Source organism: Moschus berezovskii, chromosome 20, assembly GCF_049115385.1.
Source record: "Moschus berezovskii isolate FMDL1 chromosome 20, NW_MosBer_1.0, whole genome shotgun sequence".
NCBI lineage: Eukaryota > Metazoa > Chordata > Mammalia > Artiodactyla > Moschidae > Moschus > Moschus berezovskii.
The window spans coordinates 18,745,614-18,765,413 of record NC_142479.1 but is presented as its reverse complement, the minus strand read 5'-3'; positions in this window follow the sequence as shown (position 1 = coordinate 18,765,413).

Here is a 19,800-nt window from a genome sequence, read left to right as displayed (position 1 = left end):
TGGGTTTGTAGAGGGGCATCACCATGGCCAATAGGATGCTGCTCCAGGTGTGGACACACACGGTGGCCTCAAGCCTACTCTCCCCAGCTCTCAACCTGCATAAACTCAAGGTTTCATATCCGGGGATGGGTTGGCAATGGTGACATCTCCCTTTCCAAGGAAGACCTTTCTTCATCCCTAGCCCCCTGTAGAGGCTCTGGTGTGACAACTGTTGTCAGTGGCTGCTCTGCTGGACCCCGAGAGGAAAACACCCCTGCCTTTCATATCCCTTTTCATCATCACATCTCCTTTCTTTCAGGTATGACACCTGAAGAAACCTCCCAAGAATCTGCCTCCCAAGTTTCTTTCAATTCTTCTCTTCCTTGTGGTTATCATTCAAATCTCACTACTTTTTTTTTTTTTCATAAAGCCTACTGGTCCTGAGATACCTTTTCTTGTTTCTACAGCCAGCATCCCTACCCACGTGTTGAACATTCCAAATTCCTATTGCAATTCACGGCCTCTGAAGAAGGTTTTTCTTGCCTTCAGTCTCTCCTCACCTGCCCCAAGCACCATTTCCATCATGTCAGCCCCTTCCCTATTATTTATTATCTTAAATTAAAATACACAAACATGACCTTAACAGATTCTTTTTTTTTCACTTCCTCTGTGTAGAACTTATCCAGTTACCTTCAGCCAACGGAAAGGGGATGGATTTCAGAATCACGCAGACCCCATTTCCATCCTGGCTTGGCCATTTATGCTCTGCACGAACTGAATAAATTATATAACCTCTCTTGGCTTCAGTTACCTCATCTTAGAATGGGGATAAATAATAGCTACCTTGCACATTTGCTGAGGCAATTATATAAGCTAATGTAGGCTTTCTCATTGAAAGTACTTGAAAAAATGGTAGCGGTCATTAATATTACTCTCCACAGAGGTAGCATTGGAGTGGAAAATAAGAGGGTGTTTAGATCTGTCATCAAGATGATGGATGTATCAAAAGAACCTCAAGCAAGCTAGATAAATTATGGAAATTTGCACAGTGCTATGTATTCTGCTATAGTGCAGAATAAATTTTAAAAAAATCTAGTGAGAAAATGAAAACATACTGCTGTTAAGTTCAGGCAATTTTGTTCCTTGAATGTTTTAGCTACATTACCTCCATTTGCCAGTACATATGGATGTCACAGGCTTTATGGACTATGGTCACCTTTCACCTGTATGGGGCCAGTAAGTACACCAGAATGGAGACATTTGTGTTGTCTGAGGTCAAATAATCTGAATATAAATCCTGACTCCATTAAGAATCCAGCTGTGGACTGTGAGCAAGTCACCTTCCAAGCCTCAGCCCCTTAGCTGTACAACTAGGAGAACCAAGCCATCTGGGTATGGAGCATTAGGTTAGTGACTCTTCCAAAGCCTCACCTGTTTTAACTGTCCACGTTACCTTATATAACATTCTCTAAGTTGACTTCTCTAAGAAATTGTCTTGCTTGAGCTCTTCTGATACATAACCACTGCTTTACTCTGTATCCTTCAGCAAAAGAAATCTTAAAATATGTAACTCAAAGTCGCCAGGAAGAGTCTTTTGATTTAGATAGACTTGGTTCCGAATTCCGGTTTCCACATCGACTAGCTAGTCTCTTTATCTGTAAGACAGGAGTAGTAACAGTCCTTTCTTTCAGAGAATCCTTGTCAAGATTCACTGAGATAATGCAGGCAAAGTGCTTAGATAAGGATCTAGCGAGAGAAAAGATCCAACAGAGATCAACTGCTTTTATTGAGGTAGAAAGTGCCAGAAATGATAGCTAGTAGGAAGAGATGTTGATCCCATCTTGACACAAATAAGCTGTGTGCCCTGGATCCAGTCACATCACCTCTCTGCTTCCATGTCCATAAAATGAAAGTCATACCACCTGCCTTGTATCCCAGGAGTCTCACGAAGATGAAATAATGTGGATGGGAAGATTCTTTGAAAAATGAAAAGGAACAGTTTTTTGCTCCCAAAAGATTATTTGTTTTCAACTTGTGTGTGTGTGTGTGTGTGTGTGTGTGTGTGTATAGCTCTTCGAAGGCAGGGGATCTTGTGATTTCTTCTGCACCCATTCCATAGTTTCTAATTGAATTCTATTCGTTGTTCCCACCACATTCAGTGCTTTTGCTCACCCACAGCTACCATGTAGAACAGGCTACAATAAAAGGCACCTATCCCTTCCACGGGGGCAGCATCTCTCCCAAGGCAAAAATTCAGCTCCTCGGTCCAAGGGTCTGAGCTGCCCCAAGGAGCGGGCGAGATGAAGCATCCGTCACAAATGTTCTCCAGGCAGGGAGGGAAAAATCACCTAACACTCTTGTGGCTTTTAGAAAAAAAAAAAAGAGAGAGAGAAGCAGGAGGGAAAAGAAAACCCTGAGCTTTAAACAAGTGGCTGGGCTGTTTGTCATCTGTAAAATGAGGTGATGGAAAAGCACGAAAGGGCAGCGGCCACCGCGTCTGCCTCGGGGATTCGTGCCTCAGACGTCTGCGCCAAGGCTCCCGGGCTGTCCCCAGCTGTGATTTCTTTTTCTTTAACAAAAACAGAGAACTCTCACTGGGCTGAAGTTTCCCACCTGGCTCAGGAGTTTTCAGACCTGGCCTAGGTGGTCTCTAAGTAAATATTTTCATCCTCACTCACCTCCTCCTAAGGAAAAAAAATCATCTCTTTGCTCAGCTAGAGAAGAAAGCACCCAAACCAAACAACAGATTATTTGCACCATTGGAACCCTCATTCCAGGGACTCCTGTGGGGGGGCATGTGGTTTAAATCAGAGTTCCAGGCTACTTGTCCATCTTCTAGACAAATCTGGTTAACACAGACCTGGAGAGAGCATTTGGACGCAGGCCAAAGCACTTCAGCGCCTGTGCAGATTGGCACCAGGATGCCTTCCACCACACTTAGTTCTAGAAATCCACCTGCAGGCAGAGAGAAAAGAAACTGTCTAAAGCATGAACTTGACTGCATCCTTGCCTGTGTACGTGGAGACTGAGCCCTTTGTGATTTTGCCATAGCTAGCAGATCTGACAGAAATCCTGCTGTTGAGCTAATTTCAGGGGCTTCTTCACTTTTGAATTTGGTCAGTTCAGGCTGAGCACATTTTTCAGAAAACACTTTAGATGTTCCCTATTTATTTTTGGCACTGTGCTAGGCTGTGGGAATCTAAAGACCCAAACACAAACTCTGCCTTCCAGGAGCAAGCAACTCTTGCAATGAAGACAAAAATCTAGGTACACAATCGTAAAGATATTAGTTTCCTAGGATTTCTGGAGCAAATTATCACAACTTGGGTGACTTGAAACAATAGAGGTGTATTCTCTCACAATTCACAAGCTATGACAAACCTAGACAGTTTATTAAAAAGCAGAGACATCACTTTGCCGACAAAGGTCTGTCTAGTCAAAGCTATGGTTTTTCCAGTAGTCATGTATGAATCTGAAAGCTGGACCATAAAGAAGGCTGAGTACCAAAGAATTGATGCTGTAGAACAGTGGTGCTGGAGAAGACTCTGAATCCCCTGGACTGCAAGTAGACCAAACCAGTCAATCCTAAAGGAAATCAACTCTGCATACTCATTGGAAGGACTGATGCTGAAGCTCAATCTCCAATACTTTGGCCACCTGATATGAAGAGCTGACTCATTGAAAAAGACCCTGATGTTGGGAAAGATTGAAGGCAGGAGAAGGGACAACAGAGAATAATATGATTGGATGGTATCACTTATTAAATGAACATGAGTTTGAGCCAACTCTGGGAGATGGTAAAGGACACGGAAGCCTGTTGTACTGCAGTCCGTGGGGTCACAAAGAGTTGGACGTGACTTAGTGACTGAACAACAGTTCTTGAGACCAGAGCCTGAAATCCGGGTGTCAGTAAAGTTAGTTCCATCAGGGAGCTTTGAGGGAGGATTGACTTCTCACCTCTTTCCTGGTTGCCGGGTTGTTGTTGTTCAGCCGTTGGGAGCCACTGGAAATCCACGGAGAAGACGCAAATGAGTCCCTTGGACTGCAAGGAGATCCAACCAGTCCATCCTAAGGAGACCAATCCTGAGTGTTGATTGGAAGGACTGATGCTAAAGCTGAAACGCCAATACTTTGGCCACCTGATGCAAAGAGCCGACTCATTGAAAAAGACCCTGATGCTGGGAAAGATTGAGTGGGAAAAGAAGGGGATGACAGAGGATGAGATGTTTGGATGGCATCACCAACTGAATGGACATGAGTTTGAATAAACTCCGGGAGTTGGTAATGGACAGGGAGGCCTGGCGTGTTGCAGTCCATGGGGTCATGAAGAGTTGGACACGACTGAGCAACTGAACTGAACTGAGAAATCCATGGTGACCCCAGGCTTATACCTGTAAATCTCCATTCTCTGCCTCCACTCTGGTTCTCTGTGTCAAATCTCTCCTTTCTAAATCTACTGGATTTTGGGCCCGTGTTAAATCCACGATGATTTCATCCTAAGATCCTTAATGACATCAGCCAAGGCCTCATGTCCAAGTAAGCTTGTGTCATAGGTGCTGAGAACTAGAGCTTAAACATACGTTTGGAGATGCACTTCAGTTCACTGCAAATACCAAATGTGATAAGTGCTGTAAAAATAGAGTCAGGCATAGGACACCAGTGAAATGGACAGGGGGTGGCCTCGTGCAGCTGAATGGAGACTGGGGGAGCTCCTCGAGGAGATGATTCCTGTGAGAAGCTTCAGAGGAAAGTGAGAATCTGCCTCTTGGAACAGCTGCTTGTGTGAAGGCTTGGAAGTTGGATAAAGTGTCCTTTTTTTAAAGTGTCCTTTTTTTTTTTTTGCATTTGAACTTCGATGGGCTCTCTGGATCCCCTCCCTGCTGATCTCTCCACTACGTCCTTATCCCGATTCCTATCCCGACAAGAAAGGTCAGTGTGCAGAGGTGCCCAGGATGGAATTTCAAAGCATGTAGCCTTAGCCCACAGTATGGAGAGCTCCTCACCTTAACCCACATCACAACCACAGAAAGAGCCCAAAGCCACCCCTGTCTCACCCTCCTTTTCTCTCCTTCTCATCATCAGACTCTTGTAAGCCTCCCTGTCTTCCTGAGAATCCCAGCCTGTATACTAAATACACATTCGTTCATATCCATGAGTGAGTGTCATCTGTCTCAACCTTTAAATGCATTCCTGGGTGGGTGATCAGAGCCTGCCTCTGGGCAGACTGATCAAACAGAAGAACTGGTGGGACTGGGGAATACCTCGGAAGTTTGTGTGAATGGGATGTGCAGTGTGAGTAGAGTGGAGAGGAAGTAACTCCGCCCTGGAGAGGTAGCCGGGAAACAGAGCACGGAAAGTCTGGCAAAGAAGATGGGCTATAGCAAAGCACAAACTGAGTAAGGCATGTCAAAGCCAAACAGCCCTCACTCAGCTGTGAAAACCAAGAAGATGCTGTTTGGGAACCATTCTGGTTCTCAACGGGTGAAGACTTCAGCAAAGACGGCAAAGATGAACGTATGAGTAGAAAACCTGAAGGACAGGGAGCTTTCTTGAAGTGTGGCCGACTGTCCTTACAATCAGAATTTTCTAGGGTCTGAATTTTCTTCTGAAAGCCTGTCTGCAGGTGGGTCAACCCTTCAGGTATAAGGTACCTATGAATAAATTTCTTATGCGGTGTACTTTGAGCCCATTACTAACTTTTGAGGTTTCGTGTTTCCAAAAGAATCTCCTGTTTGGTCAGAGGAAGGACTAGTCTTCATGGAATGAATATGGCCAGTCACTAATGTTGATGTAAACTTTGGAGGCAACCTGGAAAGGATACTTCCAACTTGTCATTTCCATCTAGTTGATGGAATTCTCAGAGCTGCCACAGCGTGGCTTCTTTGACATCCATGAAACTGACTGGACTGTAAAGTAAGACCCAGCAACACCTGGCACAAAGGATGAGAGTGTGTGACCCAGTGTCAGCAAGGCTTCTTTGATAAGGATAGCAGAGCTTCTATCATGCTGAACAATTCATCAATACGTGGATATTAACTACCTCCATGCTGAGTGCTCTGCCTAAGCAGAGATCACAGTTTGCGGGTGGGGGTGTGGAAAAATGAACTGCGCTGGGACCATTTACTCCAAGAAAGCTTTTCTCCACCACACCCTGATAAATGTTTTTTCTAATGGTCCTTTATCTGAAATAGCCCACCAAGAACATTATACGGCTAATGCAGAAGGCCACATCCCAGGCATTCTTGTTACCATTCCAAACTTATTATTTATGTGTGGCTTTGGATGCTCTTCAGAAGATTCACTGAAGCATTCACACCAGTTCAGTCCAAAACGGCAACCTTTAGTGAGACCATTCTTTACATGACAGTCCTGGCATTGTGAATCATTTCAGAGTCGAAATGTCAGGCTCATGATCTCCCAAAGGAAAAAAAAAAAAAAAAATAGAAGGAAAATCGCCAGCAGTCCCTGACCCTCAACTACTTCTCCTTAAAGGCCCTATGGTATTCCATATTAGAGGCTTGGAAAACAACCATATGACTGTCAGCAAACTGTAAGAATTGTACTGGCAAGATTGACTTGTGGTGGCTCTGTCTACAGATTGTGTTTCTTGTCTGACTGCCAAGACCCACTGTCCCTGATAAATGCAGCACTCAGAGAGGGCCAGTGAGAGAGGTGTGTTGTACCCCAGAAACCAGCCCTCTGCAGAAGGTCAGTGGGACCAGATCTAGAAATCAGGCAAAGATGGTAGACAGAGGATTGGAGAATCCAGGGGGTCACTTTTGGAAAATCTGAGGTGTATCAGTGTGTAATCACTGCTTGCACATTGCCAATAGGTGCAGCTAATTATAGGGATTGTGGGGGTACAAATAAATATCTGATGTGATCTTGTCCTCTAGAAACTGTCAGTCTATGTGGGTAGCTAGTGGACATTCTATGTGAAAACAGAAAGTGAAACATAATTAAATAAATGGAGCAGATTAAATGTTATATCCATAATTTATTAATGCTGAGAGTATGGGAAATGATAGCTTCCAATTTGGAGCATCTAGAGAATATATACATTTTTACTTACTTAATGTTTTGCATAGCTCTTACTAGTTCTGAGTGCCCTAACTGATACTAGCTCATTTAATCCTCCCCACAGTCCGATGATGTTGCGTACTGTTAGCTTACTCATTTGTTCCTTTTAGATAAAGAAACTGAAGCAAAAATGTTAAGTGGCCTTTCTAAGGTCATGGCACCTGATTCCTGGTTCCATCACTTCATGGTAAATAGAAAGGAAAAAAATGGAAGCAGTGACAGATTTTATTTTCTTGGTCTCCAGAATCACTGTGGACAGTGAGTGCAGTCATGAAATTAAAAGACACTTGCTCTTTGGAAGAAAAACTATGACCAATCTAGACAGTGTATTAAAAAGTAGAGACATCACTTTGCTGACAAAGGTCAGTAGAGTCAAAGCTATGATTTTCCCAGTAGTTATGCATCAGTGTGAGATTTGGACCATAAAGAAGGCTGAGTGCTGAAGAATCGATGCTTTTGAACTGTGGTGCTGGAGAAGACTTTTGAGAGTCTCTTGGACCGCAAGGGGATCAAACCAGTCAATCCTAAAGGAAATCAATCCTGAATATTCATTAGAAGGACTGATGCTGAAGCTGAAGCTCCAATACTTTGGCCACCTGATACAAAGAGCTAACTCACTGGAAAAAACCCGATGCTGGGAAATATTGAAGGCAAAAGGATAAAGGGGCAGCAGAGGATGAGATGATTAGGTAGCATCACTGACTCAATGGCCATGCATTTGAGCAAACCACAGGAGATAGTGGAAGCCAGGAGTCTGGTGTACTGAAGTGCATGGAGTCACAAAGAGTTCGACACAATTTAGTGACTGAACAACAATGAGGTCACGCAGCTAATAAGTGACAGGGCTGTGATTTAAAACCCCATGGAAGGAGAAAAAACTTAGGTTAGTTTTTGAAAGTAGATTAGAATTTGAAAGGTCATTGGTGGGGAAGGGAGTGACATGATGGAAGATTCATACTCCTCACTTTTGAATAGTTGGTCTGATGGTAAAAGTAGGGAACATTGTAAAGGGAGATGGTGGAATGACTCAGTCAACACCTGGTATATGGAAACAGAAATGAATGGAGAAATGCAAAAGAATCTATACGTGAGGAAATGACACAGATTAATGACCAAATGGATATGAGAGAAAAGGATGTAGGAAGTCAAGACTTCTCTCAAATCTTGACCTAAAAACTAGTGGTGCCATTGACAGAATTAGGGAAGATAAGATGAAGCATGGGTTTTGAGATGATTGTAGGATTTCCAAATACATGCAACCCTCGAGCAATTGCTTAAAGTGGAGCTTGGCCTTAGGAATGTGGTTAGGCTTGGATTTATGGACTAGGGGACTATTTTGGGGCTGTGAATGTGAGTGATACAAGTGCTCCAAGGGAAGGCGAAGAGTAGAGAGCAGAAGTAAGGGACTGAACTTTGTCCCAGGGTACTTACTAGAGGAAGTGGACTGCCTAAATGAAACGGAAAGGAGAAGAGAGAAGAAAGGCACAAAACTGGGGTCGCACACCGCTGCGGCAGTCAGGGGCGGGTGCTCTCAGAAGGGAGAGGGTAGGTATCAGCTTGTAATGCTGCAATGAGGCAATGGAAAATAGGGAGGAGGCAAGAAAAGAAATCATGGTGACTTCTGGGCAGCCAGTATAAACGAGGTGTCCCTTTTCTCACTTCTGCAGGCTGAGTTTTGACTGCTCTGTCAACATTTCCTGATATAGAAAGGTTTTAAACCTCTCATCCTCCCATCACGCTCCTCTGTCTGCAGGAAACACGTAATGAGAAGATAGCATGGACTCAAATGGAAAGGCTCTGCTGATAAAAACAAATGTGGCAACTGATAGAGCAGGTCATAGGGATAGAGCCCTCATCCTACAAAATTTCTTCCAGACTGTCATGGTCTTTGAGTGCAATTACTCAGCCAGTTGTGAATCCACTTGGGGGTTTTGCTGAATGACTGGCTGAAATGAATAAGTATTATATTTTGAGTGGCATTTTATCAACATGGCAAATTTTAGTACAATGGTGAATGAAGTTACCATGCTATAATTTGTTCCTAATGAGCAAATATGGGTTCTTAATGATCACTTTATTTTTCTCAAAAAATTTTGAACCTACACCTAGACATTCTTTCCTAGAACTTTGCCAAGTATAAATTTCAGTAAATTTGGGTATCTTTTGATCACTAGTCCTTTGAGAACCCTCCGATTCATTCTATCATCTCAGAAATAATAAGACTGCTAAGAGGATATAGGGATATATATTTTCACCATAAATTTTTTTTCAGATAAAACTTTTCAAGGCCTTAAATCCTGAACTTGAATTCATAGGTACCTAATTGTTCCCTGTCAATGTTGACTTGAATTCTTTATATTTCTTATTCTATATAATTTTTATATTGCTTATTCTAATCTTTCAGATATGACACATCTTGATAGAAAATCTGATACCCTGGGACTTCACTGGTGGTCCAGTGGTTAAGAATCCACCTTGCAATGCAGGGATACAGGTTTGATCCCTGGTCAGGGAACTAAGATCCCGCGTGCTGTGGAGCAACTAAGCCCGAGTGCCACAAGTACTGAGCCGGCATACTCTGGAAAAGTTCTGTTCTGAAAAACTAGACCGTTTGCATGCTGTGACTATAGAGTCTGTGCATCACAACGAAAGATTCTGTGTGATGCAGCGAAGATTGTGCATGCTGAAACTGAGACCTGAAGCTGCCAAACTAATCAATTAACTAGAAAAATCTGACACCCTATACAAGTTGAAAGTTGAGTGTCCTTCCTTCTGTTACTCAGCAATGCAATGAAGACATACTTCATTTTTATAGTCAGCTTTCCCAGCAGCTAGAAAATGAATGGCACGGTTACCATATCTTCTGATTCAATTCCATTTTTCAAATGGATTCTTTTGAGATCTAAATGGAGACGCCCCCCCTCCAACCTCCCTCCACTCCCATCATGTATCTGCAAGTTTCCTGGGCTACCTGTCCTCTTTGGTTCCAGTTGGGATTATTTTCAACTGAACAGCTGGAATTTCAACTTTGGCATTCTTCAAACCTAGAAACTCCCATTCACTTTAGACATCTTCTAGATATAGACCTGTTTCTATCTATCTCTGAATTTCTTAAAGTCTTGGGTATGTGTTCAAAAATATTCCTTGTATCTATAAATTCCCTGACATGACTCTCTCAATATTCCTATTAATATCATCTTGAAAGCCAATATTAAGTATAAGGGAAATCCTCTTTTTTTTTCCCCTGTACTTTCTGAAACTGAAATTGTTAATGAGGTAAATGATTGTGAGATAATCTAGTTTTAATGGAGTTAGACTTTTGGTAAATTTATGGAGAGACAGGATTTCCCAGGTGGCGGTAGTGGTAAAGAATCCGCTTGCCAATGCAGGAGATGAAAGAGAAGATAGTTTGATCCCTCGGTCAGCAAGACCCCCTGGAGGAGGGCATGGCAACCCACTCCAGTATTCTTGCCTGGACAGTCCCATGGACAGAAGAAGCTGGTGGGCTATGGTCCAAAGGGTCGCAAAGAGTCGGACACCACTGAAGCCACTTAGCATGTGCATGCACGCATGGAGAGATAAAATCCCTTATCATACTGAGATCACTTCTACATTTTTAAATATAAATCTATATTTTAAAGTATAAATTTTCAAATATAGGGCCTTCCAGGTGGCTCAGTGGCAAAGAATACACCTGTCAACGCAGGATGCAAGAGACACAGGTTCAATCCCTGGGTTGAGAAGTTCCCTGGAGTAGAAAATGGCAACCCACTCCAGTGTTCTTCTTTGGAAAATCCCATGAACAGGGAACCTGATGGGCTATAGTCCATGGGGTTGCAAAGGGTCAGACACAATTGAGTAACTAAGCATGCACATATCTGAAAATAAGTTTTAACATGATTGGTATTTAATATTAGGAAAATATCCTTAAACACTACCTGACTAGGGAGCCTGCAGTATTATGCCACCAAAGTTGAACTTTGGATTCTCTTTTTCTTTTTCACAATTGAAATGCTTTTCACTTTACTTCCCCTCTAGGATCTATAAATTTTTGTATCGTATATGATTCCTTTATATACAGCCCTAAATTCCTCTTTTTCCTGTCTCTGTTAGGCAACATGCCATTCAGTTCCTCCAACCAGGATTGATAAAAAATGTTTTACAATAATTAAGGACTAGCTGCAAACCCACACACAAGAAAAGCTTGAAATGCGTATATTGGAAGTTTCTAGAAGGACTCATCGAGCTCACAGTAACTGAAAGGAAGCTCTGTAAAGGCCTTTACCTCATGAGGAACTTCTTCAGAGGTGGCCAAATTGATCCTCCTTAAGCATACAGCCACTTATAGTTTTCAGATTTTGTGTCTTAGGTCCCCTAAAGGAATACTTTTCAGCAGCAAACCTCCATGGTCTTCATTCAAAGGGAGGGCCATATTTTCTGCTGGAACACCCACTTTCTTCTTAATCCTTTAGGATTTTTACTTATAGCCCCATGATTCCTACAATTTTAAATATTTTATTTTCACATCTTTCTTCTCTACCCGACTGTAGCTTCCTGGAGGGCAGATTGTGTCTGACTCATCTGTGTATTTCCACCATCCACCACATGGTTGATGTTTCTTGAATAAACGGTCTGGGTCTGTCTGTGGGCATGGTGTGGTGGATCCTAGGAAAGGGTGTCTGAGTTTGTCAAGAGTGATGCTGCTCCTTCAGAGCAACAGAATTTTTAGGGCAGGAATTTGGGTCACAGAGATGCGACATTTAAATATACTTATCTGGATTAGGTTAATATTAGTTTTTGCCTTTTATTCAAAGTTTAACATATTGTTTATTCTAACCACAGGCTTCACCACATAAGTTGAGGAATATTTGGGAGATTGCAAATGTCTTTCATATATCTTAACATCTTAAGTTCAGCTGCTTGTTCCCTCTATTCCATAGGGTTGGTATGTAAATGTCATTTGCCATGCTCTAAGACATTCTAGGAGCCCTTGCCCTTGTTCTGTGGTTCCTTGCCATGTCAGACATGACAACCTCCATACCATCACATTTTGCAGTTTATTCAGACTTTTATTTCTCTCTCTCTCTGTATATCAGCTCAGAACTGTCTGCCAAATACATTCTTTTCAGTCTCTGTGAAGTGTACTCAGATTCTAGCCAGGACCCTTTGTTCCGATGTTGCAGACAACAATCTAGGAAACTAGCATCTCTCCAATATCATCTCCAGCAGTCACACACTTCATCCTCCTTTTTTCCAGAGACATGATCTTCAGCTGGAAGCAGAGATGAAAACATCACCTGTGTCCTGAGAATCCCTCTATGATATTCTATCCGGAACGTAAAGGGCTCTGGGGACCCTTCCTACCACTCATTTTTGTAGCAGCCAGTGGAAGGGGGTAGTGAACCATGGGGTTCAGGAATCTTATCTGGCATATTGTCATTTGCCCTCCATGGTGGTTGCTTGAATGGCTGTCCATAGACAGGTGCTTCTGAAGAGCATGGTCCGAACTCTCCTCAGCAGGTCATCTGTCTGAGAGCCATAATAGAGTTCTTCTACACGATGGTTTCTCTAAATCTCTTTTACTGTTTTTTTAGTAAAGGGTGGCACTTTTCTAAAATCAGAATTCACTCACCAAAAGAATCTCTTTGTAGAGTTTCCCCTTTTCCCTTCATTCACATAATTTTGACATCTATTTCTATTAACAACTTCAGTATATGTTTCTATTGATGTGCTTTTCTCCTGCATTATTTTTCACTCCATATTATGTTCATTGCCTATAATATAGAGTATAACAAGGTGATCCACATGCTTTCCCTCCATTTTTAGTAGCCAGTGAAGCTTGAATACAGTGCAAATAGCACTTAATCCATAACTTGGGGGTTGGAGAAACACAAAATAGATTCTGAAGGTCAGAAAACTCTAATCGATGTGAATCACTTCCCACCCTCGAGAATAAAAAAAATATTCTTGGTTGCAGGGGGCAGTTGTTTTCAAGTATTACTGACTGAAACGTGTTAATGTTTCATGATCTCATTCACTTGCTCTTAAAAATTATCTATGTATTGAAGAATCTTCATCCAGCTTCTCAATAGCTGGTATTGAGATATTGCAAGGCTAATAATAAAATTTATGATGTTGCAGAAAGAATACCAGGTGAGAAGTCTAGATGACTGGGCTCTAATCCAAACTGTAACATGCATAGTTTTGGGCTGTTTACTTGAATTGTGAATCTCATTTCCTGATTGATTAAACTGAGGCAGAAAATAGTCCCTGCTTTTCACTGGGTGTTTGTGAGGGCAAGACACACACATACCTATCTGCATACATGTATAACACACACACACACACACACATTTTAAAAACTGTATAATGCTGTGCAAATAATACATTTTAGGTAACTATCACCTCATTTTAAAGCTAGTGTGGCAACCCAGAGCCCTATCAAAAGAGCAAGCTAGAGTGAACTCTGTGATTATTCAAGTAAAGCTGTCTATATGAGATTGAACAGGTAATTCATCCTGTTTGAGAAATTCCCCCTTTTGTGAAATAGGGATGGTGATAATTCCTGGCCATCCTCCAGAATGCTCTGCTTTCTGGCCCCAGGCTCCACCTCTTCTCTTAAAGAGTGTTGCCTGGAAGGGTCACCCTTCAGGAAACAGTGCACTCAACTCAATTGTCAACTCACAAATTACCCTAAGAGTTCACCCAGACAACACATCAGTAGGTGAAGCAATAACACCAATATCTAAGCAAAACATCCTTGCTTAAGAGTTGGGTAAGACGGAGGTAGGGAGAATTTACGTTTCCTTACACTGAGTCATTTTATATCAGGGTATAAAACTTTGTACTTGAATATTCTGCAATATGGTATCAAATACCTTGAAGTTGATTGCAAGTTATTTGAGACCCTCACAGCAAGCTTGGAACACCCATACCATTACTCACTCATTCATTTATTTCCTACCTATAATTCTTTGTAGCCAAAGATGGAGAAGCTGTATACAGTCAGCAAAAGCAAGATCTTGAGCCGACTATGGCTCAGCTCATTAGCTTCTCATAGCAAAATTCAGGCTTAAGCTAAAGAAAGTGGGGAAAACCACAATGCCAGCCAGGTACGACTTAAATCAAACCCCCTGTGACTATTCCATGGAGGTAATGAATTGGTTCAAGGGATTAGATCTGTTAAACAATGTGCCTGAAGAATTATGGACTGAGGTCCAAAATATTGTACAGGAAACAGTGAACAAAACCATCCCAAAGAAAAAGAAAAGAGGCAAAGTGGTTACCTGAGAAGGCTTTACAGATAGCAGAAGAAAGACTGGAAAAGAGTCTGATGCTAGGAAGGATTGGGAGTGGGAGGAGACGGGGACGACAGAGAATGAGATGGCTGGATGGCATCACCGACTCGATGGAGGTGAATATGAGTGAACTCCGGGAGTTGGTGATGGACAGGGAGGCCTGGCGTGCTGTGATTCATGGGGTCGCAAAGAGTTGGACACGACTGAGCGACTGAACTGAACTGAAGAAAGACGAGAAAGGAAAAGCAAGGGAGAAAAGGAAAGGTACATCTGACTAAATGCAAATTTCCAAAGAATAGCATGGAGAGACAAGAAGGCCTTCTTCAGTGAACAATGCATGAAACTAGAGGAAGAGAGCAGAAGGGGCAAGACTAGCAATCTCTTCAGGAAAACTGGAAATATCAAGGGAATATCTTACCCAAAGATGGGCACAATGAAGGACAGAAGTGGTAGAGACCTAGTAGGTGCTGAAGAGATCAAGAAGAGATTTAAAGAATACATGGATGAAACTGTATGATAAAGATCTTAATAAACTGGATTACTATGATAGTGTGGTCAGTCACTCAGAGCTGGAAATTCTGGAGTGTGAAGTCAAGAGGGCCTTAGGAAGCATTGCTGATAATAAAGCTAGTGGATGCAATAGAATTCCAGTAGAGCTATTCAAAACCCTAAAGGATGATGCCATCAAGGTGTTGCACTCAATATGTCAGCAAATCTGGAAGACCCAGCAGTGGCCACAGGCCTGGAAAAGGACAATCCTCACCCCAATTCCCAAGAAAAGTAGTACTAAAGAATGTTCAAAGCACTGGACATGTGCACTCATTTCTGATGCTAGTAAGGTCATGCTTAAAATCTTGTATGCTAGGCTTCAGCATCTTGTGAATCAAGAACTTCCAGATGTCCAAGCTGGGTTTAGAAAAGGCAGAAGAATCAGAAATCAAATTCCCAACATTCTCTGAATCATAGAGAAAGGAACGGAATTCCAGAAAAAAATCTACCTCTGTTTTATCAAATACACTAAAGCCTTTGATTATGTGGATCATAACAAACTGTGGAAAGCTCTTAGAGATGGTAATACCAGACCATCGTATACGTCTCCTGAGGAACCTGTATACGGGTCAAGAAGAAAAATTTAGAACCCTGTATGGACAACCAATTGCTTCAAGATTGAGAAAGGAGTACAACAGGGCTGTCTGCTGCCACCCTGTTTGTTTAACATATATGCTGAGCGCATCATGAGAAATGCTGGGCCAGACGAGTTACAAGCTGGACTCAAGATAGGTGGGAGAAACAGCAACAACCTCAGATATGAGGATGATACCAGTCTAATGGCGGAAGGCGAAGAGGAACTGACGAACCTCTTGAAGAGGGTGAAGGAGGAGGGTGAAAGAGCCGGCTTAAAACTAAATACTAAGAAAACAAAGATCACGGCATCCGGCCCCATTACTTCACAGCAAATAGAAGGGGAAAAAGTGGAAGTAGTGACAGATTTCCTTTTCTTTGGCCCCAAAATCACAGTGGACGGTGACTGCAGCCGTGAAATCAGAAGGCGATTGCTTCTTGACAGGAAGGCTATGACAAACCTACACAGTGTGTTGAAAAGCAGAGGCTTTTCTCTGCCAATGAAGGTCCTTATAGCCAAGGCTATGGTCTTCCCAGTGGTCCCGTATGGTTGTGAGAGCTGGACCATAAAGAAGGCAGGATGCCAAAGAATTGATGCCTTCAAACTGTGGTGCTGGGGAAGAACCCTGAAAGTCCCTTGGACAGGAAGGAGATCAAACCAGTCGATCTTAAGGGAAATCAACCTGAAGAACTCGTTGGAATGGCTGATTGGGAAAGTCCCTGATGCTGGGAAAGATTGAGGGCAGGAGATTAGGGCATCAGAGGATAAGATGGCTGGATGGCATCACCAATGCAATGGACATAAACTTGGGCAAACTTCAGGAGATGGTGAGGAACAGGGAGGCCTGGGATTCTGCTGTGCATGGGGCTGCACAGAGCTGGACATGACTTGGCAAATGAACAACAACAACACAGTTCTTTCATTTTGTTTAGCTAGGACTGCAGATTCAACCATGATCCACACTGACAAGGCTTGAGAATCATGGAGAAAATAACACTGACAGGTACAGACTCAGTATGTGACGTTGGGACACACAGCAATGCCATGGACCCCACAGCTGAAGTCTGTGAGCAGAAGGAGGGCATGCAGGTATGTGTACACACACACACACACACACAGGGATACACATCCAACTGGCTTTAGGACTGAGATCAAATTTACTTGGCTACTTCATTTTTAAGGCTGTCATTTGTCTGCAGACCAGAACAAAGGGAAACTCAGGAGGAGAAAGAAGTGCAAAGAAAGTCTCACTGCTTTTTTGAAGTCGTCTGTGGAGGAGTTGGGAGAAGGCAATGGCACCCCACTCCAGTACTCTTGCCTGGAGAATCCCATGGACAGAGGAGCCTGGAAAGCTGCAGTCCATGGGGTCGCTGAGGGTCGGACACGACTGAGCGACTTCACTTTCACTTTTCACCTTCATGCATTGGAGAAGGAAATGGCAACCCGCTCTAGTGCTCTTGCCTGGAGAATCCCAGGGATGGGGGAGTCGGGTGGGCTGCTGTCTATGGGGTCGCACAGAGTTGGACACGACTGAAGTGACTTAGCAGCAACAGCAGTGGAGGAGGAGTTGACTGTAATCTAAATGTGATGTTGGTTACTTTGGGGGTCACAGTACATATGCCAGCTGGGATGGCCAGCTGTCACCATGTAAAAATTGAGCCCATGTACTTGGAAAAAGTCTGCTTTCTTATTTTTTCATCTGAAAGAAATTAACCAGCCAATTCAAGGCGACATAGACTTAATGACAGTGACAAAAACGAGATGGCATTTTCTTTCTTTGCTTCTCCAGCAGATGTCATAGGCAGTTTTGCTTTCCTGGGCATCTAAAAAGATAAGCCCAAATGACTCTTTTCTAATGATCTCTTATATGAAAATAGAATTTACTTCCCTGTTTTGTGCTTGTCCCTTGCACCAACATAGCAATTTTAAGGGAATAGCCTCCTCATGACCTATTTCAGTGACCTACTCCACCTGTGGTATATTGCTATGTTTGGATTTTAGGAAAGCCCATCAGAGATGGTCCCTGATTTATAAAATTGCTTGGAAAAATTGAAAACTTATGAGCAAAGAAAACATTGGTTGAGTGAATCTTTTATGAAATGCACCAAACTACCCATGACAGCAGAGCCTTCCCAATCGCAAGAGATTCACCTGGAGAGCAGGTGGCTGCAGGGGCCCTGCAGGTGAGTTCTGCCCATCAGCAGGGCACGTCCTCGAAAAGAACTGAGTGTAGAGTAGGGTAGGGTGTCAGCCCACTCTGAGTTCTCCAGAAAACCCTAATTTCATGTCTCCTCTTTTATCGAATGAGAGGATTGAAAGACACCTTTATATTTATCAGGAACAAAACCAGGCAAAGATGAGGGTCTCTGTTTGTACCGAGTGAGCAGCCTCTGTGCACCATCCCCACAGTTGAGAAGACTGAAACTAAAAAGAAACAACAAACTCCCTGTCACTTACAAATAGCCCCGACCACAGACAGTAAATGAAGCCCTGCATCTCCACATATCAAGAGGGACCCGTGGTTTTTGCTTTTTATTCTGAGAATTCACATAATTGGATTCTGAAAGTTAGAATCCACATCTGTAGATTTGAAGGTAATAATTTACATCGTTGGAGGAGTCTTCTCATGACCAAAGATTCATCAGAGCATTTTCTTAGCAGTGAGTATGTCACCTAATTTGATGTCACTTTGAATCATCTGATTGTGTAGAACCACCAGTGAAGTGAATTCTTGCTCCAGCCCTGTCCTAGAGGGAAATGCTATTGATCATATAACGAGGTGCTTCTGGATCATTTTTAATTAATGCCCTTGAAACCAGTCTAAGATCGGAGGCACTCTGACAGGTTCAGCTCTAAGGAGAGACAAGTACATTTTGTTAAACAGAGATACACTGCTAGCTAGAGTCAGACATTGAGGTAATTTTTTCCCAACTGAAGCAACTATGGTAGCTACAGAGACTTCTGATTCAGTGGCCTTATGTGTTTTATGCAAACTTTTATTGAGACATTCCTTAGACCTCCAGGGCATTCTAAATGTAGAAATGGGGTATTCAGAAAACTACATCTAGAAATCTCCTGAAAGTTCCGCATTTCTACATGTCAAGGCTACACAGATTCTGTTCGTTTTAAGACATAGGGACATAGGGAACAAAATGATAAACGCCATTAAGGAGGATGAATTGGGAATCATTATCCTATGTTTCAGCTGCCTACACAGTCAAAATATTCAGTTGCAAAATATTCAGTTTTCCTTTATCTGTCTGAAATTTTTTGACAGTTGCCTCCAGAGACTCTGCGTTCTTTAGTATCAGGCACATGTAACCTTTATAAGACAAAGCTGGATTCATTTTAACCTCCTCTCTGTCTCAGACGCCGCGATCAATTTGAGATTTCTCCGATAGTGAAAACGTATTTAAGTGGCTCGTAGAATTAAAAAAAAAAATTGAGATGGAAGTTTTGACAAACATCCAGATCAGCCAGCCTCACCCGATTCAATCTGAGGTTTGACAAGTTGCTATACAGAAAAGCAGTCTTTTGGAGGCGAAACGGCTTGCCAGCGCGCGTCAAATCCGGGAGAGGGCAACGCACCAGCTGCCTGACCACTCAGGCTGCATCTCCAAGAGCAAAAAGGACTCTTCAGTTTCAGCACAGTGAACTTTCCCCCAGCTAATCAAAATGCCTCTTGCTTGGCCAATTGAAATACCCTCCAACCTGGTAAGGCTGCACAACTTTTCACCACTAACCTCTGCCCAGGGAGAAGTCAGTAAAGAAACAGAATGCAAATAAATTAGCATTCATCACTGCTGATCTAGTATAAATATTTATAAGGGAAAGATGCGGCGATTTTGAGTGATACCGTGATCCTGGGCCCCACATCAATGGTTAAAAACAGTCATACTTGCGAGATTGCACTTTGCATTTTTTTTTTCCATTTCACATCACCATAATCACCTAATAAATATTTAAATGGACCCATTTGCCGTAACTATAAAAGAACCGTGTAAACTTGTTGTCATCTAGACACATTAGCCGTGGTGGAGTCAATGAATTTCAACAGTCACTTAATACTGCAGCCACGAGCTACCTTAAAACTGCCAGCCCTGGCCTGCCAGGAAGCTACTGTAACAGCCCTGCTCACTAACTCCGAGCAAGACCCAAGCTTCATTATGAATGCGAGCATTGCAGCTCTAATTAGGCCTGGGAGAAGTTTAACAACCATCCTACAGTCTTGCTGCTGACAAATATAAAAATAAAGCCTTGTTCGAATTAGCAACGTGAAGTGAGAAGGCCTAGAAGCACCGAGTGTCTGACGGGCCCTGG